Source organism: Nycticebus coucang, chromosome 17, assembly GCF_027406575.1.
Source record: "Nycticebus coucang isolate mNycCou1 chromosome 17, mNycCou1.pri, whole genome shotgun sequence".
NCBI lineage: Eukaryota > Metazoa > Chordata > Mammalia > Primates > Lorisidae > Nycticebus > Nycticebus coucang.
Window position 1 is genome coordinate 89,461,662 of NC_069796.1, and position 13,022 is coordinate 89,474,683.

The following is a 13,022-nucleotide window of genomic DNA, read 5'->3' on the forward strand; positions in this document are numbered from 1 at the left end:
TGTTTGGTGTCTGATGCTCCACTTGTGTGTGAGAGGCAGGTGGGCACAGACCCTTTCTGCTTTGTCAGTTATGAGTCCATAATACCTAGAACATGGTGTGTCTGACACAGAGTAGGTTCTCAACACACACCTGAACAGATCAACGAATCAATAAAGGAAAAAACAAATGCATGAATAAGGGACATCAAACACAGCTGTGTGCTTCCTTTCCAGCACCCTGTTTTGCCCCTGTCATCTCAGGATTCCCAGTGCTCAGAATCTAGAGTGGAGTCAGCCTCAAAAGACTCTAGACACCTTCCAACTCTGCTAGCCAGTCATTTCACTCTGAGTTTGTTTCCTGATTTGTAAATGAAGGAATTCTGCAACATGGTTTCTTTGCTCCCTTCTTTTCTAGGACTGACATTCCAGAATCTCATAACCAGAAACGTTCAGATGGGAACTGCACAAATAATGGCCCAATTCTAGCAAGAACCAACATCTCCAAAAAGAGGATGAATCCCCCAGTATCCCTAATTCCACTCCATCACGACTTCTACTCTCAAATGGTACCACAAACAAATTCCCTGCCACAGGGCTGAGAGGTTCAAAGACCCCCCCCCCAAAAAAAAATGGGTGGAATCAAGGGTCCCTGTGAATGCTGGGGAAATTACTCAAATACATGGCCAAGACATCTGGACATTTCCCAGATGTCCTCAAAAAGTTTCAGGTTGGTCAGAGCTGTTTCTAATTTGGAGAGGGAGAAACAGGAGCTCCCTGGAGCTAAACAGGCCCAGCAGCTGCAGGGTTCGGGGGCTGGTCCTTTCCTCCCTCACTTCGAAAAGATGTTGCTCCAACTGGTGAAGATCCAGGGCTCCAATCAGGGCTGCTCCCTACTGCTCCACTGGGTACTGGTGGGACCAACTAGGGATGCCAAATTCTGTTATGGAAAGTTTGGCACTTGTCCCTGAGGTCCCATCAGAAGAACTAAGACAAATGGCTCCAGGAGAAGGGAAAAGATTTTGTTTAGCAATTTGCTGGCAAATGAGCAGAATTTCAGACTCTTAACGTTCCCTTTCTCCCCATAAGCAGAAATACAAAGCTTTTAAGGGTATTGCTGTTTAACGATAGCTGATTGACTCTCCTCAGTTCTGGCAAGTTAACTCCTGACTTCTGCTCGGACAGTTTTGCTGAACCATCTCCAGTGGAGCAAAGAGCAAAGAACACTCCCCTCCCTCTGATTACTGGCCTTGGGCAGGGCAGGCTTCTTGTTCCCAAAAGGAGCTGAGAGGTGTTAAAGAGATAGCTCATAAAACATTTTGCTCTGTTTCAGGCCATGACCTCTGTCACAGCTCCTATTAGACAGGTAGGCATGTTAAGTGTGGGCTGTACGTGTGGACACTGTCAGCGGACAGGTGGAATGAGCTGCTTGGGGATGACCTGACAGAGAGGGGTGAGAAGGAGAGGAGGAGGAATCCCTGAAGGAGAATTTGGCAGGAAGCCACGGAGAACCTTCTGCTGCCAGAAGATGTGGAGTAATTACTCTGTGTTTGAAGGATTGGCCTGTTGGAGGTCTCTGGTGATCAGGCACTGCAAAGTGATAGGGGAGCGGGAAGTTAGACTTGGAGTCTCCCCATAGCCTTCCATATGTCTGCCTATTCAAGCAGCATCCAATTTACCAGGCCATCCCCCAGTAGGATTGCCCTTTTTTTTTTTCTTCGGTTAAGCAGCACCTCCAGAAAGCCTTCTTTGCATTGCTTCGACACATCCATGGCTCAAGCTCCAGTTCAGCAGCTCCCTCTCTGTGTGTTCCTGGGCACACTGCCACTCACAATTTGCCTCAGTTCCTCATCTGTACAGGTGTTTACCTGGGAGGGTTCCCTGGTGCTTGACAAATGCAAACCCGCAGGCAGGCCTGACCCTCCGGTGCAGGCCGCTCATCAGGACTGGCTGCTGTTAGGGCTGTCACTGTCACCTTCACCTTGACATCAGCTGTCTAGGGGTCTGTCTCCCTCATCAGAACACAAGTCATCTGACCTGTCCTGTCTCCTGTGTTCCCCTGGTCTCTGTATCCCCCCCTCAGCCATTCACCCATCTGAAGTAGATATCTGTGGTTCTTTTCTTACAGCTGCAGTCAGCAAACTAGTGTACATGTGCCTTTCCAGGTCCAAAAAATCCAAGCTAACCAGAAGCCTTTCTGTTGACTAGCCCTGTGCCTAGTCTCCTGAGAACAATGAAGTTGTCCAGACTCCCCTGGGCTATGAGGCCGTGAGGGAAACTTGCCCTTTGTCCCAGAAGTTTTGATGAAAGATCCAGTTGAAACCACCCTTGCAAATCAGTAAAAAGGTACAAGGCAAGAACTGGGGCAAGGGCCCCCAAACTCTGAAGGAACAGGCCTAGCTAAAAATAATGATAACAATTAATCACTGTCCATATTGCTATGCTGGAGTCACATAGTGAGTGGCTATAAAGATTCTTAAATTTGTTCAGAGGTGACATCATCTCTTTGAAACTTGGATAGGTTTTGAGATACCTATCAGGTCCTGAATTCCAGTGAATTGGTGGCCATACTGTTGCAGGAAGATGAGGCCCAACAGAGAGGAAGAGCACCCAAACACCACGTTTATAAGAGGAAGGGCTTTATTTACCTGCCAGTAGCTTACAGCATAGAATTACAAATGGCCGTGCTCCCCAACGGCTTGGTATTTCCCTTTTTATCAACAGTCGAAAAGTTCTACCCCACAGGTACCCTTCTCATTGGCCAATGAGCTATTCTAGTCCCTACAGAACTACAGGATTTCACAGAACGTGGAAATTTCCAAGTTCTAGGAAGTTTACAAATTCCCAAGAGCTGAGTCACCAACGGAGAGGACCCTGCAGGTGTATCCTTGTGGTCTCCTCGAGAAGACCTGTTCTCCTGGACCTCACCCTTCTCGGGTGTCCTCTTTCAGTACCAAGGAACTGACTCAACTGGTCTTGGACCCCCCACCCAAGAAGTTGGTCCTGCATTCCAGTGGACTGGCTGACTCACTAGGCCAGTGGTCCACACTGAGGGACTGATGGTTCCATCCTGAACCCAGCCAATTAGCAGACTCCAATTGCCTCCCCACCACATCTTTAAAATCCTATCTTCCAAATTGCTGGGGAGGCAGATTTGAGAAATTCCCCCCATCTCCTGGCTTAGCACTATGTGGAATAAAATAAAAGAAACTCTTTCTCTGCTGTAAACTCTGACATCTCAGTACATGGCTTCCTCTTGAACAGCAGGCAACGCACTGGCTGGGCAGCAACAAACTCACAAAAAGGAAGAGAAAGAGATTTATTTACCTTGAGCTTGGGGAGAGTCACAGAGTAATTACTCTATCTCCCAGTGGGGTCCGCCCTTATTTTAGAGGGGACGGAGATGAGGACCATTGATAATTCCATTTAGAGGCAGTAAAGGGTTACTAGGGAGAATGAAGAGATACGTGGGAGAATGAGATGTGGAGAAACACCCTGACTTGTAAATGATGCTCTTGGCAAATTAAATCAACCTGAGGGCCAAGTATAATAATGATTTGGGCAGGCCTGGTTGGAGTCTTGATTTTCTTTCCTGTAATATACATTGAGCTAGCCCTGAGGGGAAGGGAAGTCTTTTGTTCTTTTGGTGCGGCTGGTTTTTTTCTTCCCAGGCCTCTCTCTCCAAGGGCCTTTAATTCAAAGTACTCTTTATATCAAGGAGTCATGTTTTAGGGTGAGATTTCCTGAGCTCCTTCAGCCACGAAAGGCTGTTGTGTTTGGGGTAGGCAGCTCTAGTCAAGCAGAACAGGAGGCTGAGACGCATTTATACTCAAATAAGTATAAATATTTAACTACAGGCTCAGCGCCTATGGCTCAAGTGGCTAAGGCGCCAGCCACATACACCTGAGCTGGCAGGTTCGAATCCAGCCTGGGCCCACCAAACAACAATGATGGCTGCAACCAAAAAATAGCTGGGCGTTGTGGCAGGCGCCTGTAGTCCCAGGTACTTGGAGGCAGAGGCAGGAGACTAGCTTGAGCCCAGGAGTTTGAAGGTTGCTGTGAGCTGTGATGCCACGGCACTCTACCCAGGGCGACAGCTTGAGGCTCTGTCTCAAAAAGCACAGACACCTTGAATTTCATGAGTGATTGAAATTGTGGGGATGAAGGGAAACTTCCCCTTTCTCCCGAAAGTTCAATGAAAGATTAACTCACAATTAAGGCAGATTAATGAGAGAAAGAGAGGTTTATCTACATTCACACACAGGGAGAACCACAAAGTAAGTACTCAGTATCCCCAAGGGATCCAGATATATATGTATTTTTTTTTTTTTGTTTGGCAGTTTTTGGCCAAGCCTGGGTTTGCATATGGGGCCTGTGCCCTACTCCTTTGAGTCACAGGTGCCGCCGGGATCCAGATATTTTTATACCTGCCTTTTAGAGGGGAGGGAAGATAAGGAGTGTAGGTAACTCTGTTTATAGGCAATAAATGGTTGCTAGGGAGGATGAATAGACACTGGGGAGAATGAACGGATGGGAAAAGCAGATTGACTTTAGCAATTAGCCTGAGAGACAGGTATTATGTTTAAAATGATTTGGGCCCGGTCTGTTTGCACTCTTGATTATTTTCCTACAATATACGGAGATAACAGAGACGGAAAGGGAATTATTTTTTTTGATGGGTCAGTCCCATTTACAAAAACAGAGAGAAAGCCCCTTCCAAGTGCCTGTTAATCTGGAAGGGCCTTTAATTCAAAATATTCTTAATTCCAAGGAATCATGTTTTGGGATGAAATTTCCTGAGTGTAATGACGGTTGCTCTTTATAGAGAAATAACAGAGAAATGATTAATTCATAGTTTTTCAGTAGGGACTAAATTAATCTCTCCCTGCCTGCTTTCTTTTTTTTTTCTCTTGCAAGCACCCCACCCCACCCCAAAGTTGCCTTTCCTAAGTCATGCAGGAGCCCACCAGAACAAAGGGAAATGTCAATTTTTTACAATCACTAGATCTATTAACTAAATCTGTCCTTTAGAATTTGTTCCTGCAAAGCTGGGGAAATAATGGAATATAAACATCAGGCCTCAAGCCTGAAAATACCTGGAAAAATGTCTGTCTTCAACCTTGTGGAAGGGAAAAGTGGACCCAGAATTCACCTTGTGAATACCTTGTGAACTCAGAATACCTTGTGAATTCAGCTACAATCGCCTTTTGCCCACTTCACCCCTTCAATCCAGCCACCACTGGACCTCAACTGTGGGCCTTCTTTCTTTCTTTCCTTGGCACGCCAGGCCTGTTTGTCCCTCCTGGCTCTGGCGGGTCTGGACGTTGATTAGTTGATTAAGCAGAGAATAGAACTTTCTTTGCTCTTCTGGTTCTGGTAAAACATTCCATCTAGGTTACAGAAGACTTCCAGCAGATCACCCTCAGATCTTTTACAAGGTCTCCAGCAGGTGACCTTTGATATCTGTCACAACACACCCCCACCTCCTGAGCTGCTTTACAAGAGGCCCCTTGCCCTAACTCTGCACCTTCCCCATTTTCCATCTTTGGTGGCAGCCCATCTGCTTGCAGAGGCTTTTAGTAAATCTCCACTGTTAACTCTACTCGGCCTGCCTCTTTGTGGCACCTTCCACCTTTCCACGTGTAACAAATGGTGCTGACACAGTACTGGGACTGCCCGAGACCCTTGCTGCAGCTCTGCTAGTGAGACACTGCACAGTAATTCACCAGGACTCAGTGATTTGGAGGAAGGGATTTGGGGGCAGTCTTGTTTGTCCGTCTGTCTTCTCTGCTGTAAATCCTCAGGCTGGATCAAGACTACCCCCAGATCTGGGACACTGGTTCCTATTAGTTGGACAAGCTAACTCCATCTTAGATCTGAAAAAAACATTCTGTGAGAGTCTGTTACAAGCGGTTGCAACTCAGATAAGAGAGACATGTCACAGGCTCCTTGTGTCCCTGCTCCTGCCCAGTTATAAACCCATAAGAAAGATACTTACAGTGAGAGAGGACACCCGAGAAGGTGACAGAGGATACCAGAGAATGGTGAGGTCCAGGAGAACAGGTCTTCTCAAGGAGACCACAAGATACACCTGCGGGGTCCTCTCCATGGTGACTCAGCTCTTGGGAATTTGTAAACTTAACGTCCTGGAATTGGAAATTTCCACGTTCTGTGAAATCCTGTAGTTCTGTAGGGGCTGGAATAGCATCTCCCACTTGATTCAAACTGGCCAAAGAGAAGGGTACCTGTGGGGTGGAACTTTTTGACTGTTGATAAAAAGGGAAAGACCAAGCCAGTCAGAGAGCATGGCCATTTGGAATTCTTCTATGCCGTAAGCTCCTGGCTGGTGAACAAAGCCCTTTCTCTCTCTTTTTTTTTTTTTTTTTTGTAGAGACAGAGTCTCCCTGTACCACCCTTGGTAGAGTGCCGTGGCGTCACACGGCTCACAGCAACCTCTAACTCTTGGGCTTATGCGATTCTCTTGCCCCAGCCTCCTGAGCAGCTGGGACTACAGGTGCCCGCCACAACGCCCGGCTATTTTTTTTTGTTGCAGTTTGGCCGGGGCTGGGTCTGAACCCGCCACCCTTAGCATATGGGGCCGGCGCCCTACTCACTGGGCCACAGGCGCCGCCCAGCCCTTTCTCTTATAAATGTGGTGTTTGGGGGCTTTCTCTCTGTTGGGCCTCCTCTTCCTGCAACATTTTCACCACAAGCCTCTGACACCCTGATATGAAAGGCCTGTGGAGGGCAGAGCCTGTGGCTGAGTTGGTAGGGTGCTGGCCCCATATACCGAGGGTGGTGGGTTTGAGCCCAGCCCCGGCCAGCTAAAACAGCAGTGACAACTGCAACAAAAAATAGCGGGGCGTGTGGCGGGTGCCTGTAGTCCCAGCTGCTCGGGAGGCTGAGGCAAGAGAATCTCCTAAGCCCAAGAGTTGGAGGTTGCTGTGAGCTGTGATGACACAGCACTCTACTGAGGGCAACGAAGTGAGACTCTGTCTCAAAAAAAAAATAAAAAGAAGAGACTGCAGAGAGTCCCAGTAATGAGCTGCACGTCCTTGGTGCCCTAATAAGAAAGACTTGTCTGTAAAGTCAGTTGCCCTTCAGCCTGCCTCCCTAATGTTGCTGTGAGCCTTTAGATCTTAGCCCACTTGTACCCAAATGAACATTGTCAATAAATAGCGTTGACGCCTGAGGGATGGAGCCCATCTGTTTTTGTTTGGCACCAGGGGAGCTGTGGGGTCCCTGCCTGCCCCTGGTTGTTGTACCCAATGCGAATGGAATTACAGAGAAAACACCAACACACTGAGTTCAAATTAGGTCTGGGGTCCCTTATTAGCCGGCCAGCTGAGACAGGTTCATACCTGAAAACCTCTCGGCCCTGCATTACAGAAGTAGGTTTTTTTTATACCCTTCTTTCAATTGGGGAGGGGATTGGAATTCCTAACGCAAAGCAGTTTACAGAAGCAAAAGGCAAAGTTAGATCTAAGGCGCAAAAGTTATAAAGAGAGTCAAATAGTGTTTTACAAGGGCCTGCATCCTGGGCTAATCTGCCCTCTCTCCACAGGGTATGTTTATTTAACACTTCCCATTTCTGCAAGGCCTGCATGCTCAGGTACAGGTCTTGAGAAAGTGGGGGTTGCAAGATGGGGTCAATCCTGCCTTCTCATGGTGAGCCTGCCCCGTTCATCCTCTCCCTCACCTATACCCTGTGGGCGGTTGCCAGTCCATTCCCCTCAGGACTCCACTGGACTGTCTCTTCCTATGGCCTGAAAATGGCACTTTGAATGTAAACCTTTGACATCTTGATAATCTCACAACCCAAAAGGGCAAGTGGTCTGAGGCCTCCTACATTCGAGATTCTTCCCTGGGGTCCCCCTCGCTTTGTCAGGATTAAATGGGGAAGGGGCGGAGCTGACCGGTTCACACCGCACTTCGGTTCTTTTCCTTAATAAACTCCTCTTTGGTTTCAGAACTTGCCTCCTCTGTTTTCTGTGAACTATCCCCCTTTCTAACAAGGCCATCTCCCTGCTATTTCTCTCTTTTCCCTCTCTCACTCTCTCTCTTTCTAAGACAAAATAAAGTTTATACTTTTATATCCTAATGTTGGCTTAGAGAAATTCTTTTCTCGTCCTGTGTGGAGCAGTGAATACTGAGCATTTCACCCTACACTGAAGTCATTTGACTTGTGGAAGTTAAAAATATCTGCGATTTACTAGTCTCTGCTAGGGGTTGGGTATTATGTCCACACATTATTATTCATCCTGTAGAGGAAAAATAAAAATCTCAGGACTCCCCAAATTCATTATGCTGAAAGGGAGAACCGAGCCACACAAGCACTACCATCCTTTACCCGCCTGCAACCGTGAGGTGCAGTTGTCTGCTTTTAAGAAATGAAGGGGCTTATAAATGGCTAACCAGGATTCTTCTCTTTGGACTGGGTATGGGAGGGACAAGGAAGGCTGGCTGGCAAGGTGGTCTTGTACAGATAAGCCTCAGAGTGACAGCCCTGGCACCCTTATTCAGACTTTAAGGGTGGCAGCCTCTCTGCAGACCTGTCCCCGAATCATATTGGAAGGGCCCAGCTGCCTTTAGCAGAGACTCCCTACCATGAGGCTCCCCACTTAGACTGCCTTGTGGTATGACCCCATTGGCCCATCACATCTCAAAATGTGACAAAGAAATGTATTTTGGGTTAAAATATTTCTTATTTCCTTTAGCCCTAAAAACCATAAAGAATGCTTTAAGATGAATGGCAGCTATAACAAGAGCATGTCAGCTGTGACCTTAGCAATGTAGCCTGAACTCTGCAATGCTGATGATGCGTTCATATCCACGAGGCAGAGTAAGGGGAGACACATCACTCTCTCGCCATCCTGAGAAGACCCACAACATCGACTATTTCCTCTGCCCCCCCTCTTTGAATTTTCTTTTTATCTGATGTCGATTTACTGGGTACCAAGTAAGAAGAATCCACCAGCCACCTCATTGCTCACCTCCTTCACCCCTCTCTTTTTCCTGTGCACCCCCTTTCCCCTTAAATGTGAGCTCCGCAACCTCTCCTGTGGAGAGCCCCACCCACAACAGGCACTTTGAGGCCCTTGCTTTGCCCTGTGCATCCTTAAAGTCTTGGCTTAAGAACCTCAACTGGGTGTACGCTCTCATTTTTTTCAGTCACGATTTAACAATTCCTACACAGATAAGGCGGCTGAGCTCAGAGAGGTTAAGAGAGTTGCCTAAAGTCACCCACACGGCTGGTGGCAGAGTTGGAGTTTAAACCGAGGATAGTTCGCGTGCCAAGGCCTTGTTCCTCCTGCTTAACCTTAACTGGAGGAGGAGCGAGAAGCAGGTTGGATGGCTGAAATTCTGAGATGAGCTTAAGTGCTGCATCAGCATTTATTGGCTTTTCTCTCTCAAAAGGAACTCATGTGATTCTCAACTGTTTTTCTTGATGTCAAATATATCAGGACTGACCCATAGCAAAATTGCTTGGTATGATGAGAGGCCTGAATGTCGTAGTTCAAAGGAGCCACTTGGGCACATTACAGCCCAACTGGGTCCCTTGCCCACCACCCATCTATACTGAGACAGCAGGGGTTACAGTAGAGAAACAGTTTTGTTTTGCAAGGTACCAGGTGAAGAGATGGGAGAAATTTCTCAAATCCATCTCCCCGAGAATTCGGGGGCTAAGGTTTTTAAATGTTTTTTTTTTTTTTGGCAGTTTTTGGTTGGGGCCAGGTTTGAACCCTCTACCTCTAGTGTATGGGGCTGGCACCCTACTCATGGAGCCACAGTCACCGCCCAGGGGACTAAGGTTTTTAAAGTGGTTTGGCAAACAAAGGGCTAGGGAATTGGGTCTGCTGCTTGGCAGGGGATAAATTAACTCATAGGAAAGAAGCAGAGGTTATCTTCTCAGTTGGGAGATTTACTGGTAGGGAGTCTCAAGGCTTGTTGGATCTGTCCCCACACCTGTCCACCAGTCCAGACAATGTCAGTGGGTCCCCCCAAATGCAGAAACTGAAAAGTATTTTCGAGATCAATCTCAGGCTTTATAATAGCAATGTTATTACTACCTATAGAAGCAGTTGGGGAAGTCACATATCTTGCACCTGTTAGGGAGGACGGGTCACATCAAGCAGTAAGCAGTTACTACAGGTAAGAAAGTTAGAGAACAGTGGCTGCTTGACTTCTGGCAATATCCATACTCTTATAGAAATTAGATTTTTATTACTATAGATGCTAAAGCTTTATGTTATTTTAATAACAGAGGTTTCTGGCAGATAGATTCCTGGTTAAAGCTCAGGTAGGGAAGGAATGTCATGGGCAGATAGCAGGAGTCTCCTATCAGGTCAGTGGGGAGGTGCAGAACCAGGCTCTGCAAATACCCAGAAGATGCCTCAGGAGGGGTCCCACCCCCAGCTCCACCCCAAAGGAAACTCAGTGCTTACCACCAGACTCATGGGGCTTTCAGAGGTGCCATGCAGTGATACTTCCTGAGGTGGGTTCCAGCAGCCTCATAGGTGTCAGCTGGGTGTCAACAAGATAAGAAGGAATGGGCCAAGTACTGTCATGATAAGAGTTAAGGAGCTTAGTGCTGTGACAAATTGTTTTACTTATCCATCAGTTGCTAGATCTGCATTATGTTACCTTACTGTTCTCTAACTGCCCTTTATGTTCCCTGTTGACTAAACGGCTACATTGCAAGGTTCCCGTCTGTAAAAGGGGTCATCGTGACCCTGTGCTTGCTTTTTGCTTCTAATTGCTAACATTCAGCCCACCTGTTTAGCCCTTTGCCAACGTTCAGACTAGAAAACCCCCAACTTCAAACCCCCCCAATGCTCTCTCACTTAGTCTGCCTTAGACTTTGTTGAGACAGCCCCGTGGTTAATAAAAGACTCCTTTTTGAAATTCTCATTTGAGTTGGTGGGCCTTATCTCGCCCCATAACATTCCTAGATGGTTTACCTATTTGTCAGACTCAAGGTCTAAGGCTGGGCCTGACCCACTGTGGCAGGAGCGAGGCTATGTGCTCTCACTAGAGGTTTCTGAGGGCTGGAGGGGCCTCCACTAGCATTTTGGCATCTCTGGTCAGGCAGGCGTCAGTAATCAAACCTCATTAAGTGCCTACACTTAATGGAGGTGCTGGACGCTGTTCTTGGCACCAGGGAGGCAGCAGTGGAGAAAAGGGACAGGTTCCTTGTCCCCATGAAGTTAAATCCTGGATGGGAAGAGAGACAGGAATTTGAAAACCAATTGACAAGTGAGATAAAAAAGGTAATGAGAGAGAAGGAGAAGAGCGGACGGAGTGAGAGGGAGGAGGGAGGAGACACTGGGGTGGGGTGGGCTCTGTTAAGCAGGGTGCTGAGGGAAGCATTCCCAAGGAAGCAAGGCCTGAAGGGTGAAAGCGAGCAGGCTGTAGTAGTTCTGAAGAGTTTCCTGGGCATAAGGAATAGTAGGTGCAAAGGCCCTGGAGATGCACAGGTGCTTGGGAGATAGGAAGGCGGAGGTGGAGGACCTGGAGAGGCAGGCGTGGCCTCGTCTCTGAGAAGTAGCACAGCTGGTAGGCAATGGAACCGGAATTTGAACCCAGATGATGACCAAGGTCTTGCTCTTTTTGCCTCAGCCACACTGCTAAGCCAGGAGGAATGTCTGAGCACAGGGAAGACTGGAACCGAATTCTGAGGGGGCTCCATGAGGGGCAGCAGTGCCTGGCTGTGCCATGGGGAGTCACTGGAGATGCCGCCAAACAGAAGCATGTGGGGCTGGTGCTGAAATTGGTGGAGGTAGGGGAGTGGAGGTGATGTGGGCAGGGACAGCGGAAGTTCAGTTTGGGACCTGCTGCATTTGAGAGCAGCTTAGCCAAGTGAGGGCACTGCCCCAACGTGTGGTCATGAGTTAGGGTCTCAGGGCTGGGGTCCGTCTGCACCAGAGGGATAGATTTGAATGTTTCAAGGCCACTTCTAGATGAACTTATACATGGACCGTGGCCAGAGAAGAGAAGAGGACTTCGTGTTATGCCCCAGGATGCTTCACCATGAGAGGTCTGGCAGGCAAGGGTGATGTGGTGGCTGGATGTCAGGAAAGGAAGCTTCTAGAAAGAAGAACCTGGAAAAAAGAGGAGTGGCCAATCCCCTTAAAGCTGCCGGGAGGCTATAGGGAGTTGACTGTTGTCTCTGGCAAGATGTGGATCATCACAGTTCATTAAGAGCATTGTGGCGAAGGGCCTGGAGTGGTAGCTCACACCTGTAATCCTAGCACTCTGGGAGGCCGAGGTGGGTGGATTGCCTGAGCTCATGAGTTTGAGACCAGCCTGAGCAAGAGCAAGATCCCCATCTCTAAAAATAATCGGGCGTTGTGGCAGGTGCCTGTAGTCCTAGCTACTCGGGAGGCTGAGACAAGAGACTCGCTTAAGCCCAACAGTTAGCAGTTGCTGTGAGCTATAATGCCACGGCACTTTACTGAGGGTGACAAAATGAGACTCTGTCTCAAAAAAAAAAAAAAAAAAAGAGCATTGCAGTGGTGTGGGGAGTCACAGGCCCTGTCAGCAGGGTCTGAGGGGAGAATGGAGGTGGCCCAGTGGTTGCAGTGAATTCTCTCTGGGACGGTTTGCTGTGTCTCGATGCAGGGAAATGGGGTGGTAACAGGAGGCTGTGGGATCAAAGAAAGTTTTTGTTTTTTAAATTGAGTTGACATCACATACCATAAGTTTAACCATTTTTTTTGAGACAGAGCCTCAAGCTGTCACCCTGGGTAGAGTGCTGTGGCATCACAGCTCACAGCAACCTCCAATTCCTAGGCTCAAGCGATTCTCCTGCCTCTGCCTCCCAAGTAGCTGGGACTACAGGAGCCTGCCACAATGCCCGGCTACTTTTTTTTTCTTTGGTTGCTCCTGTCATTGTTGTTTGGCTGGCGGGCAGGCTGGGTTCGAACCCACCAGCTCAGGTGTATGTGGCTAGTGCCTTAGCTGCTTGAGCCACAGGCGCCAAGCCAAGTTTAACCATTTTAAAGCGAACATTTAGTATGTCTGGAGTGTTGTGCAACGCACCCTCT